Source organism: Callorhinus ursinus, unplaced genomic scaffold, assembly GCF_003265705.2.
Source record: "Callorhinus ursinus isolate GAN/ISIS: 27379988/994484 unplaced genomic scaffold, GSC_fseal_2.0 scaffold1, whole genome shotgun sequence".
In the NCBI taxonomy this organism is placed as follows: Eukaryota; Metazoa; Chordata; class Mammalia; order Carnivora; family Otariidae; genus Callorhinus; species Callorhinus ursinus.
Genome location: NW_027397063.1, coordinates 4,331,433 through 4,343,821, shown reverse-complemented (window position 1 = coordinate 4,343,821; position 12,389 = coordinate 4,331,433).

Here is a 12,389-nt window from a genome sequence, read left to right as displayed (position 1 = left end):
CCAGTCCTCTCCACTGTTCCAGACTGTTCCAGAGTGTTCTACGCTGTTCTACTCTGTTCCATGCTATCACACAGTTCCACACTGTTCCACGCTGTCTTCCTCTGCGCCTTGGGGCCCAAAGCAGGGGTTCTTGCCAAACTGTGCCCCTCAGTTTTCAGGCATATCCCAAAGGTCTAAGAGATTTGTAGAGCTCTTTTGTCTTTACTGTTAATAAGAGGGATTGCCCTCTGTCCATGTTTAACCTTAGTAACGTCCACAAGTCTCTCAGACACAAGAAAGGAAGATGGGCAGCCGAAATGCAAATGTTTGTAGAAAAAAAAAATACAGGGAGCCTCCTTAGTCATCACCTCTGTGTCAACGAGTTTATTAGAGATGTGTCAAGGAGAAAGACCCCTGAGGGATCACAGGTGAGCCCCTCATTTCACAGATAGGGACGTTTCACAGATAGGATAGCCTCCTATCTCTGAGCCTCAGTTTCCCCACCTGATAAAGGAGGAATAATAAAAATACCACCACCAACCTCAAGGGGCTATGAAGCGAAATGAGGCCCTTTGGGGAAAAGGCTTAGAACAGGGCCTGCCTGGGTCCAACTGCTCAGCAAACAGGTTCACTTGTGCCCCACCCCCCACCCACATGCTCCATGACTTACAGCTTTCTAGAAACCGAAGTTGGCATTTAAATTAAATCACCATTCTCAGATAGGCTGGGTTACTTGGAACAATCCACAGCAAAGAGAGGGGGATTTTGTTCTCTTGATGGTCACTCTCTATCCATTCGTGGTTGGGGAGAGGATGCCATTACGCTCGGTGGTCCTGGCCATCCTGGGGGTCTGGCCCTGTTCCTCTAGGGGAAACAGTGCTCCTGGTGGCTCTGCGAAGGTGGACTGTCCTGTAGGCAATTGGCAGCCAGAGATGTCCCTGGAAATGGGGCAGTACTTGGCCTCCTGATGAGCTCACGAGCAGCCAGCAACTGCCTCCAGCCCTAACACACCCCAGAATAGCATGGGGTGTGGCCCTGCCCCTTCCCTTTTTTGGATTTGGGTAGAGACCCCTGGGCTTGACAAGCTCCCTGGTAATCTCCTTCATGCATTCAGTGAGCCCACGATAAGAATCTATTTTCTTGGCTGGAATGGCCACCTCTCCCTCCATTCTCCTCCCCTTTCCAGGTGACCAACTGCCACAAAACTCAAGTCTGTGAGTCCCAGCTCTGACCCTGACTTGGTGGGATTCTAGCAGGGTAAGTGAGAAAAGCTGGATGCAAAAAGTGTTATTCATAGGACCTTAACTTTGTGACGTAGGCAATGGCCCCACAAATCCCCACATGTAAGTTTCAATTACATTTATGTAAGAAAATGCATGGAAGCACATCTAGAGCTTAGACGATTAGGTACAAGATCAATCAGACTAGCCACAGACACACATTAGTGAACAGACAAAATCGAGTTAGAACTGTGTGTACTACTGTCTTACAAGGAGGGCGGAGAGATCGATCACCAAGTGCAACATGCAAGGTGCAGACCACCCCGGCTGTCCTCATGTACAGCATGATCCTAGCTCTGTGAAAACAAAAACACAAACTAGAACTCTGAGCTCCATGCCAGCTTCTCTGCGGACCCTCGCTGACCTCCCCCCAGGCTAAATCAGCCCCCCTAGCCCCCCAGCTGGCCGTCTGTCCTGTGGCCCTCTGTCTTCCTCTCCCCTACCCCCTTGTCCCTCTGTGTACACTCCGAATCATGGGCTGCCCCATGAGGGGCAGGCCCTCCACACATGCTTGGTGAGGGAAGGACTGGCCATGAAGTCCGGCCGTGGGTGGCAAGGCCTTGGGTAGCGGGGTGGGTCCTTGCAGAGATAGGCATTGGGCACCAAGAGTGAAGACTTGCCCTCCCATGGCTCGTCATCCAGAGAAGTTGGGAGCAAGAGCGGAGACCACATCATCCTCTGCTCACATATTTGCCTGGCTGAGGGCTACTCAGTCTTCTGATCATTCTCACCCAATGGCAGATACCAGTTTGGAGCCATTTGAACCACACTTAACTAGAAGGCTGAGGATGCCAGAAGGAAAAAAGAAAATAAACAGAATACAGTTTATCATACTCAACTTGGGGTCCTACATAGGGTGCCTTCCTGGTTATCCTGAAGCCACCTCTGGGGATGAAGGTAGAAACCCATCTTTCTTCTTCCAGGAGCCCCTTCCAGCCCATAGAGACCCCTCAATATCTAAGGGAACAAGGTCCAGAGAGAGAAAGTTAGAGACACCCTTTCCTGTCCAAAGCCACTTCTGGCTCCCAGTGTCCTAAGAAGTAACACCCCAGAAGATTGAGAATGGGAGAGTAACCCACCTCAGGGGGATCCCTCCAAAGTTGTAGACTTACCCTTAGGACAAACACAACAGAATATGACACAAGAAGCCCACCACACATACACTCACACACACACACACACACAATCAAAATCAAGCCATGCAGTAGAGGGGCTGTTAGGAGACTGGGGCCCCTTTCCTCCCTAGGTGCAGCTGAGAGGCAGATCTGTACCTAAGACAAAGAGGTAGCACAGCACACAGGGGCAAGAGTCCTAGAGGGCAACACCTGCTTCCCTGAGTGTAGCTGGAGTGGCAGAAAGTTCCTGGGGGGCAGAGTTGAGAAGGAAGGAGGCTAAGCAAGCAGACCAGATGGAGGCTTGGCAGAGCCCACAGGGTGGGAGAGAGCAGAGAGCTATCACCCCAAGGTTCCACCTTATTTCTGCAGCTGTCTGGGACCAGACCCCCTCTTCTTTGCCATTCTTTTTCTTCTCCTGCTCTATCAGAACTTCACTCTCACCTGGTTCCCAGTCACCACCCCTTCTTCTTTGGCACCAGAACCTTGGTTTTATTTAGGATTATAATGGGCTGAGATGTATGATTACATTCCCCCAGCATCCCTTGAAACTAGGTTTAGCCACGTGATCAATAAGTTCTGGTTAATAAGACCAAAGACTATATAAAGCATGCTGACTTGGCTGGGTTGTGTGCTTCTTTGCCCTCTGTCATATTTTCCCCTACCACTTGGAATGCAGGTCTAATGGCTGGAGCTCCAGCAGCCATCCTGGACTGTGAGGTGATCTTGAGGGTAGAAGCCAAATACTAAGACAGTAGAACAAAAAGCTAGAGGGACTCACCAGAGCAGGCCTGGCACTGCCTATCCCCAGATTTCTTTTACAAGAGAGGGGGGGAAATATATCTTGTTTCAGCTACTATTATTTTGTGTTTTCCATTTTATTCAGGGGAACCAAATCCCCACCCAAAGGGGAAGAGAGCTCTTCTTGTTTTATGTGGTCAAGGGTGGGTCAGGCTCAGGGAAACATTTTTCCTAGTTAAAAAATGCAGACAAGAGTTACATGCAAACAAGGGTTGGGGCTGTTTCAATTACATATTGTAATAGAATAAACTACCTCCACACACAGCAGCTTGAAACTATCATTTTATTATTTCTCAAGACCCTGAAGGTTAACAATTTGTTCTCAACCACCCAGGAGCACTGTCAATGGACGCACATGGACAGCACCATCCAGCCAAGGATGGAAAATTTTCCCCGGTGCAAAAGTGAACAAAAGCAGTTTGCAGCATGAAAGCAATTGCTCAAGCCTGATAACAGTCCTGGGGGGGGGAAGTCCAAAATGAGACATGGGAGGCCGCTTAGTGTGCTGACGCTCTGTGGGGCCTCATGCATGCCCAGCAGAGGAAAGTGAAAGCTTTGACTTCACAGCAGCCGGGAGTCAAATCCCACAGCATTTGGCAGCCAGTGATAAATGGAGGCTGGCTGCAGGCAAGTTCTGTCCATCTGAGGCTGCGTGGTAATCTAGGAAAGAAAGATGGCCGTCAATGGGAGCTTCCCCTCCCCCAAACAGGAAAAGAGAAGAAGAGAACGGGAACAGGGCTCGGTTACCATATCCACTACGGACATTTAGTTTCCTAAAATTTGTAGAAGTATCTGTAAAAAGATACATAGCAGAGACATTTGTTTTTGCAGCAAAACAATCTGAAGGTGATGAAGGAACATGAGGGCTGGGATTCATTCATTCATTCATTCATTCATTCATTCTAAAAGTACTTACTTGAGACTTTATATGTCCCAGGCACAGTCCTAGGCCCTGAGAACAAAATATTTGCAATACAATTTTATGTAGGAAAGAAAACAAAGCTCACAGGAAAAGTGGTGCAGTCACTGAAGGGTCATAGGTCAGGGAAGGCAGCTGGGAGAAGAGGACCTGCAGAAATGTGAATAACCTGCTACCCTGTGGGTGCCCCAGGGAGAAGAGACTGCAAGAGCAATGGTGTGAGGCAGGGATGAGGCTGGGTGTTGCTGTAGGGTCGACAGAGCCTGTGTGGTTGGAGCACAGTAACTAAGGGCTATGGAGGGAAGCAAGACAAGGAGTCTGAGGGGCAGGCAGAGCCCCACGTACCCACAGGGTCTCTCTCCATGTGGCTAACAAAGGTGTTGGACTTCAAAATGGCAGCCGGTTTCCAAGCACAAAAGTTCAGGGGCAGGATTGGGTGGAACTTTTGGGTGCATGGATTTAGTTGAGTATGTTGGCAAGCCTCGAAAAGCTTTGAGTGAGAAGGACGAACCTGACCCAACTTACATTTTGTTAAGAACTGGGGTGGCCTCCGGTGTTCACTGGAGGAAGTTTGGGTGTTGGTCATTTGTCCTCAAGAAAGTGAAGACTAAAGGGTCAGACCAGGCCACTCCTAACATGGTGGGGGTGAGGGGAGAGGAAGAGGAGAAAGAAGGCCCCATGGCCTGCATCCCAGTCCCTTTTCCCACTCCCAGCAACAAGGCCTCACACACATGCATGGGCGGGGGCGAGCTCTGGGAGGGACGCATCCCCTTGGCCCCAGGAACTCCTCTCCCCGTGGAGAGGGATGCAGCCAGAGCAGGACTGGAGTGGGGCCCCTAAAGCCTGGACCCAGAGCAAGTTGCCTGAGCCTGAGCATTCAGAGAGAGTTCTGGTTCAAACCATGACTGCAGGGAACCAGAAGCATAAAGCTGTGACCTTCAGGCCACAATATGAATGATCAATTAATTCCGCAACCGATAGCATCTCCTCCTCAGTACAGAGACTCCCACGGGAGTGCAGCCCTGGTGTAGCCTCAGTGTGGGGGGATGTTTCCAACATCCACACAGCATTCCAGCAGAAGGAACAGGGGAGTGATGCCAGAAAAGCAAACACAGGATCCTACCCAGGGCTCTTGGTTAGGGCCAAGAATCTGCTTGCAGACAGTCCTCTTCCACTGATTTTAGAAGAATCTGGGTTTTGAGGCCACACAGTTTGAGACCTAAACCAGGACCCCTCATGCGTTTGCTCCCTTCCACTTCTCCAAGGCCCAGTGACAGACAAGAGACCGGTAAGGACAGGCAAGGTGACAGTGGGAAGGTAGATAGTGGGAGGACAGGGAAGAGTGGACATCAAAGGAAACTGGGCATGGACACACTTTGGGGGTATCGCCTGGCTCACGATGCCTCTCTTTCTTGGCACTCTAGTTGCCACTACCATTACCCCACTATTACTGGGTTAATAAAGAGAATTTCATTCGCCAAAGTCCTGTTAGAGAAAGTACTGCATTTGACTCAGAGACATAGGGTGATGCGTTGCAAGGGTACACGCAGAAGAGAGAGAAATCTTCCAAACTGGGTGATTCCGTTAGCCAGAGGGCAGAGGGATGGCTTTCGGAGGCAAGTTTAGGACCTGGGCTGGGACCAGGTGCCATAATGGGGCAAGGAGCTGGAGAGATTGGCAAGGAAAACAGTAAGAGGAGAGCAAAAACTTCAAGTTGCTGGCAGATGTGGGCGAAGAGAAGTGGCTGATGGGGTCCGGGCTGTTTGGTGCATACGGGGCAAACCTTCAGAGACCCGTGAGCATATCCTGAAGCCACACTACTGCGGCAGCCTAGGAATACCATAAAGCGGAAAGGCAGCAGAGAAGATGCCCCAGGTGGCATCCCAGGGGGACGCTCCAGCAGCAGCGAGCCAGTCCCTCTGCCTTGATTTGGTTACAGCAGCTCAGAGCAAGCAGGCGGTGGAGGCATGGAGAAGCCCCCAGTGGGACCAGCCCAGCTAGCACGAGCCATACACAGTGCAGGGAACTAACAGTTTGGATCCAGGGTGGTACCCACAATGCTGCTTTCCCCTCCCTGGGACTCTCAGCATCAGCCCCGCTCTATTGATGAGCATGCAAAAATCTAGAAAGGCAGGCAAGTCCCTGCTCTATCAAAGCAAGTGAAAACTAGCCCCGGATGCCCTATACCACTTCCACCAGACCCACCATTAAAGTCGGGAAGCATCAAGTCAGTTGATATGGTGTTACTGCTCTTCTTGAGGGCTCTTAACAATATAATACTTCCCATCTCCTCATTTGGACACAAGCAGCTGCCGTGTGCCAGGAAAATAAAGGTCATAATAGGGGACGAAGGAGCATGAAATTGGCCCTGACCTTAGTCTCCAGGCAATGTGGGAAGTGGTGCCAGTTTCCACAGCTGCACCCCTTTCTCTCCTGCAGGTGTGTGTGTGTGTGTGTGTGTGCGCGCGCGCGCGCTGATAGAGGCCAAAACCACCCTCAGGAAATTCTAGAATATTCTGGCATTCCAGCAACCATTTGGCCAGACTATGTCCCATCATAGCAAGAGAACTCTGCTGACCAATCAACCACGACTTCTGGGGAGGGCTTTCTCTGGTGGAAGACTGCTGGGCCAGTACAAATACTCACATCTGTGAGCATGGAGGTGAGAGAAAGAAAGAGAGAACAATTCTTCCCTGATTGTCTTCATCCAGGCTCTGCCACCAGTGACACTGGGCTGGCCCCTGACTCTCTCTGGGCCTCGGTTTCTAAAACTGCAACAGGGGCCCTGGCTCTCCCAGCTGCATGGGGCTACAGTAAGGCGAGAAGGAGTTAACTGAGGTGGTTGGCAAAACGTAAGTGCAAGCGTATTCCTTGAAAGCCAACATGTGCATCCCAGCTGCTGAGAACCGGCCAGGTGGGGAGCACAGCCGAGCACCTGCCCACCAACCCCAGCCTGCGGGGACATCTGACGCAGAGCTTGTTCTGCCACCTCCACAGACCCTGTTGGGCCATCTCAGGTTGCAACATTTCTGAAAACATGTTCTAACTGATGGGCAGACCAGAGGAAGGCAGTGTACCATGTCTCAATTCTTCCAGGAACTGCTAAAAATAGAAGATTGCAGAGAGGGGGCGGTGCACCACGGTGGCGGTGCCTGGGGGGGGTTTCCCTTATTGTACCCCTCCATTCCCCCCACCTTCCTGGTTTGTCTTTCCATCCCATTCCCATTCGCCATTCCAGCCATTAGGGCGCATTCCTGGTCCCTCCTACCCCACAGCTCTGCCTGTCCTTCTGCTGGCCAGACCCTTCCCCAAGAGGCCACTGCTGCAAGTCATCTCTCCCTCCTCTAAGCAGCTAAAGCAAAGCCCTGGGGCCCTTAAAACTGTGGTCCTAAGATCAGCAGCATCAACATCAACTGGGCACTAGATCCCAACGAAGCTCCACCCAGGTTCCCAAAGAAACACTCCAGGTTGCACATCGGCTCTGTACTTTAACAAGACTGGGTTCTGGTCTCCAGCAGCTCTGATTACCTCCCTACCAGCCCCGAGAGGCAGGCCTCCCCGTTCATCCGTGGCTTGTTACCTGATATTGCTAGTCAGGTGCTCATATGTGTACTTCACAGCCTCAGGTGGATTGCAAATCCCTGGAAGGCAGGGAGCCCACGCTTTCCAAAGGACCTGACACAGGGCTTTGCACACAGACATCCAATGAACTTGGTCCATCTGTCTAGATGGGGCCTGTGTGCTCACTCATTCACATATTCAGTGAGCGCCTAGGAGGAGTCCACCCCTGTTCAAGACACCAGAATGCAGAGGAGACCACTGCTCCTATAGCGTCTCTCCCCCAAGAGTGGAAGAAAACAGACACACATAAATAGGTAGGTAAGTAAGCAACGAGGCCATCTGAGCCGCTGGTAAGTGCCACGAAGAAAATAAACTGGCAGGAGTGACAATGGCCAGTGGGGAGGGGTCGCCATTGGGATGGGTGGTCTGAGAAGGCCTCCTTAGGGATTCATATCTACCCCAAGAGCCCAGTGATGAGAAGGCGTGGGCTGAGGCTTCTAGGCAGAGGGAAGGGTGGAGGGCCCGGGCCCCACAGAAGGGGGAGCTGGCCCATATCCCTGCAGGGGTCCTTTCTACCCTGCCCCATCCCAGGCGATCATACACCCCCCACGTCTCGTCCGTCCACAACCAGCCTCCTGGGCAGGACAAATCCCAGGCCTCAGGTCCGCCCACCTGTACCTGTCCGCCTCGCCAACGTGTAGCCCTCCCTCGCTGTGATGCAGCCCCCCTGCTCATCTGCCCATCCTTTTCTCCAGGGCCAACTTTGCTCTTGCTATAAACATGGTGGCAACCTCATCAAATATCGATGTGCCCAAGTGACAGGGATGAGGAAACAGGGCTTCTCTTAATAACACTATACTTAAATAGTCTTATTTTCCCAGTCGGGACCAGGCAAGGTCATCCTGACCCTCACGACACATTACTCAAAAGTGTGGTCTTCCAACAGGCATCAACCTCATCTGGGAGCTCATCAGAAACAGAATCACAGGCTCTACCCACACCTACTGAATGAGAACCTGTAGGTTAACGAGACCCCAAGGTAATCTGAGCCAGAGCAGAGTTCTGCCTCCAGACTTCACTACCTCTGGAAACTACCAAACAAGCCCCATAGAACCGCTCATGCTACTGTGAGGCAGGCAGGCATCTAACGCGTGCTTTCAAGAGCGCCTGTGAACAGAGGGAGAATTATGAGGTTCATTCTGCAGATGAGTTCACGGGGCACAGGGAGGGTAAAGTAGCCTGCCCAAGCTCACAAGCTTTTAAGTGGGAGGCTGAGTGTGAGCGCCCACAGGGCTGACTCTAGAGCCTCTGATTACCCACCACGGCAGACGAGGAGTCACCTTGGAGACTGTGCAGTCAGCTCTGGCGCTGTAACAAAATAGTGCACGTGGAGGGGGTGCGGCATAAGAACTGTGCCGTCTCCCAGTTGTGGAGGCCAGAAGTCCAAGGTCAAGGTGTCAGCAGGGCTGCTTCCTTCCGAGGCTGTGAGCAAGAGCCGGTCCCATCCCTCTCCCCAGCTCCCGGTGATTTGCAGACAATCTCTAGTGTTCCTTGGCTTCTAGAAGCATCGCCAGGATCTCTGCCTTCATCTTCACATGTCTCTGTGTCCAAATGTCTCCCCCTTTCCTAAAGACACCAGTCATATTGGACCAGGGCCCACCTTCATGACCTCATTTTTAACTATATCTACAATGACCCTATTTCCAAATGAGGTCACATTTGAGGGACAGGGGTGAGATAAGTTCTATTTTCATCCTCGTTTGGCAGATGGAGGAGACTGGGCCACTGCCAGGTATGGGTCTTGTCCTAAGTCACACAAGTCAAACCCAGGTTATGTGGCTTCAAAGTGTGCCCAGCAGCCCTCTTCGATGGGGTCTGGGATGATACTGACATCACCTTTACATATTTTCTTTAGCAAGTTGTTGCTGGATTTGGGTTCACAGCGTCTCTGAAACAGCCATACGGGTAGAACATCCATGGTGTTCAGCAAGCACAGGGACAGAAGGGGCTAAAAAACCCCACATCCTTGATTAAAGAAAGCATGCACTTAAAGCAAACAAAACTGGGACACCACCTTAGTCTGAACAAAAGCCATAAATGAAGTGTCTTTCGTGGTGCCCAGCATGGAGCAGGTGCCCAGAAAATAGTAGTCACCGTTGCCATTTTACTAAGAAGCTACCATGTGCCAGGCTCTGGGCAAGGCACATGACTTACATTTCCTTCTGAGGTTTATAACAACTCTAGGAAATAAATACTATTATTCCAGGGGCGTCTGGGTGGTTCAGTCAGTTTAGCATCCAGCTCTTGGTTTTGGCTCAGATCGTGATCTCAGGGTTGTGAGATCGAGCCCCGCGTCCAGCTCCATGCTCAGCATGGAGTCTGCTTAAGAGTCTCTCCCTCTAACCCCTCCCCCACTCACTCTTTCTCTCTCATGCACATGCTCTCTCTCTCAAATAAAAATAGATAAATCCTTTAAAAAATACTATTATTCCCATTTTATAGATGAGGAAGCAGAGGCTCAAATTAGTAAACCTTAGCTCAAAGAGCCTAAGGCAACAGGCTAGCTCTTATTCCCAACCTAGGAATCAGAACTCTTCTTTGTAAGACATAAATAGGCCGAGACTTTGAGCAGAAAAGCCTCCTAATATTACAGCAGAGGAGATTTGCATGAATCACGTGGATAGGCTGCAGCGTCCAAGTTCATATTTCCAGGTCAGAGCGCCTTCTGGAGAGGAAGATGGCGGCCTCCCAGCTCTGGTCTCCTTCACTGCACCCTGGGAAGTCTTCACACCGCCTTTCTTTTCCCCCGGTGGTCTAATCTGGAGTCAGATCCAGCCGCCGGCTCTTACAGCCAGGGAAGACCGCGAGCCAACGGGAAAACAACAGGTGAGCTTCAGAACAGTCCCCTTCTGTGCCCCAGGCAGGGTGTCTGCCCTGGCTCCTGCAGGGCCACACTGACTTCCAGAACCTTCTGTCTCTGCAGGTGTTTTAGGAACTTGGCCTCAGCGCTTCAGTGACCCATATTTTATTACCTTTCAGGTTTCTATAATTCATCATTCACTCCTTTCTGAAACCCTAGAATGAAAGTATAGCAGCTCAGTGCCCCGGCCTCTCCCCATTCTCTCCCCAAACACATCGGCCTATTTGTTCTCTTTATTTCCACTCTTCCTGTTGCATTCTGCCCGTTCAATGGGGAAAGAGTGAAACCGGATGGCTGGACCCAGTGCGGGGAAATGACTTCAGAGCCACCTTTGTTTCCCCTCATTCCTTTGAGCACACTTGGCCCTGCGTCTCTATGAAAGGGCTTGTTTGAACCATTTGGAACATCTAGCAAGCGAGAGATGCTGTAGCCAGAATCGCTCGCATCTTTTCAGGCTGCCTGAGACTCTAGGTTAAACTGCCAAATTTTTGCAACAAAACTAACCATGACATTGGACATTGTGTTATAAATTAGCCACAGCCTTCCAAGCAAATTGTCTCTTTTCATTGTATCAATGGAAGCCTTTGGAACATTTGGCTTCAGCTACTGACTTTAGGGAGACTCAGAGAATATTTTTGTTCTGCCCCAAACCCACACTTTGGGCATCAAGTTGCATGTGCTAATAACGTATGTATCTTCATTCACAGTTATCCTTACCACCCTGACTCAGAGGACCGCTGGGAATGACATTGCATGTCCCTGCCTCAAATTCTGCCAAATTCTGCCAATTTTAGGTTTTGACGTGGCAGGATCTCTCCAGTTGTTCTTTAAAAAGATGTGACTTTTCTTTTTATACTGCTTTCCACATGATGACTTGAAGTTTCTCTTAAAGAAGAGTTGTTTTAGAATACAAGCAGAGAGGTAGTATCATGTATTCTCACAGAGCTCTAGTGACATGTAGAATTTCACCATTCGGTCCCCCCGAAGTAGTGAGAATTTCTATTCCGGCTAGGTCACCCTGAGTTTGAAAAAAATTAAAAAAAAAAAAATCCAAACACCCATATGCCCATCTGCTTGAGAACTCTCAACCAACAGCCAAATCAACATTTTGTTATTAAAAGGAATCTGAAAAGTACTCAGAAGCCCTCTGATTTCTTTTCCTATTTTTCTTCCAACATTTTTCCATATACTAAAAAAAAGTCACAAGAGGACTTTGGACTTGGAAATAATCTTCAGTAGTCAAGTTTATTAAAATCAGGTCCAAATGACATTTATTAAAAATAAAATAAAATAGGGGCCCCTGGGTGGCTCAGTCGTTAAGCATCTGCCTTCGGCTCAGGTCATGTTCCGGGGTCCCGGGATCGAGCCCCGCATCGGGCTCCCTGCTCAGCGGGAAGCCTGCTTCTCCCTCTCCCACTCCCCCTGCTTGTGTTCCCTCTCTCACTGTGTATCTCTCTGTCAAATAAATATATAAAATCTTTAAAATAAATAAATAAAATAAATAAAATAAACCTCTCTATAATGGTTGTGAAACACACCCACTACATTGATAATCAGTAGCATTTTAACCAGAACAGAGAACACTCTCTTGCTACCTGCTTCCACGCCAAAAATGAGGACAGCTATGATGATGAAACAACATCATAAGTCACCACAAGCATCCTGTCAGCTCATAACAACTCAATTAACTTGCACTCCCTTCTGAAAATGAGCAAAAACCATATTCTTTTCCCAGAAAAGAATATTCATAAATTTTCTTTCTCTTTCTTTCTTTTCTTTTTCTTTCTTTCTTTTCCTTCCTTCCTTTTTCTTTCTTT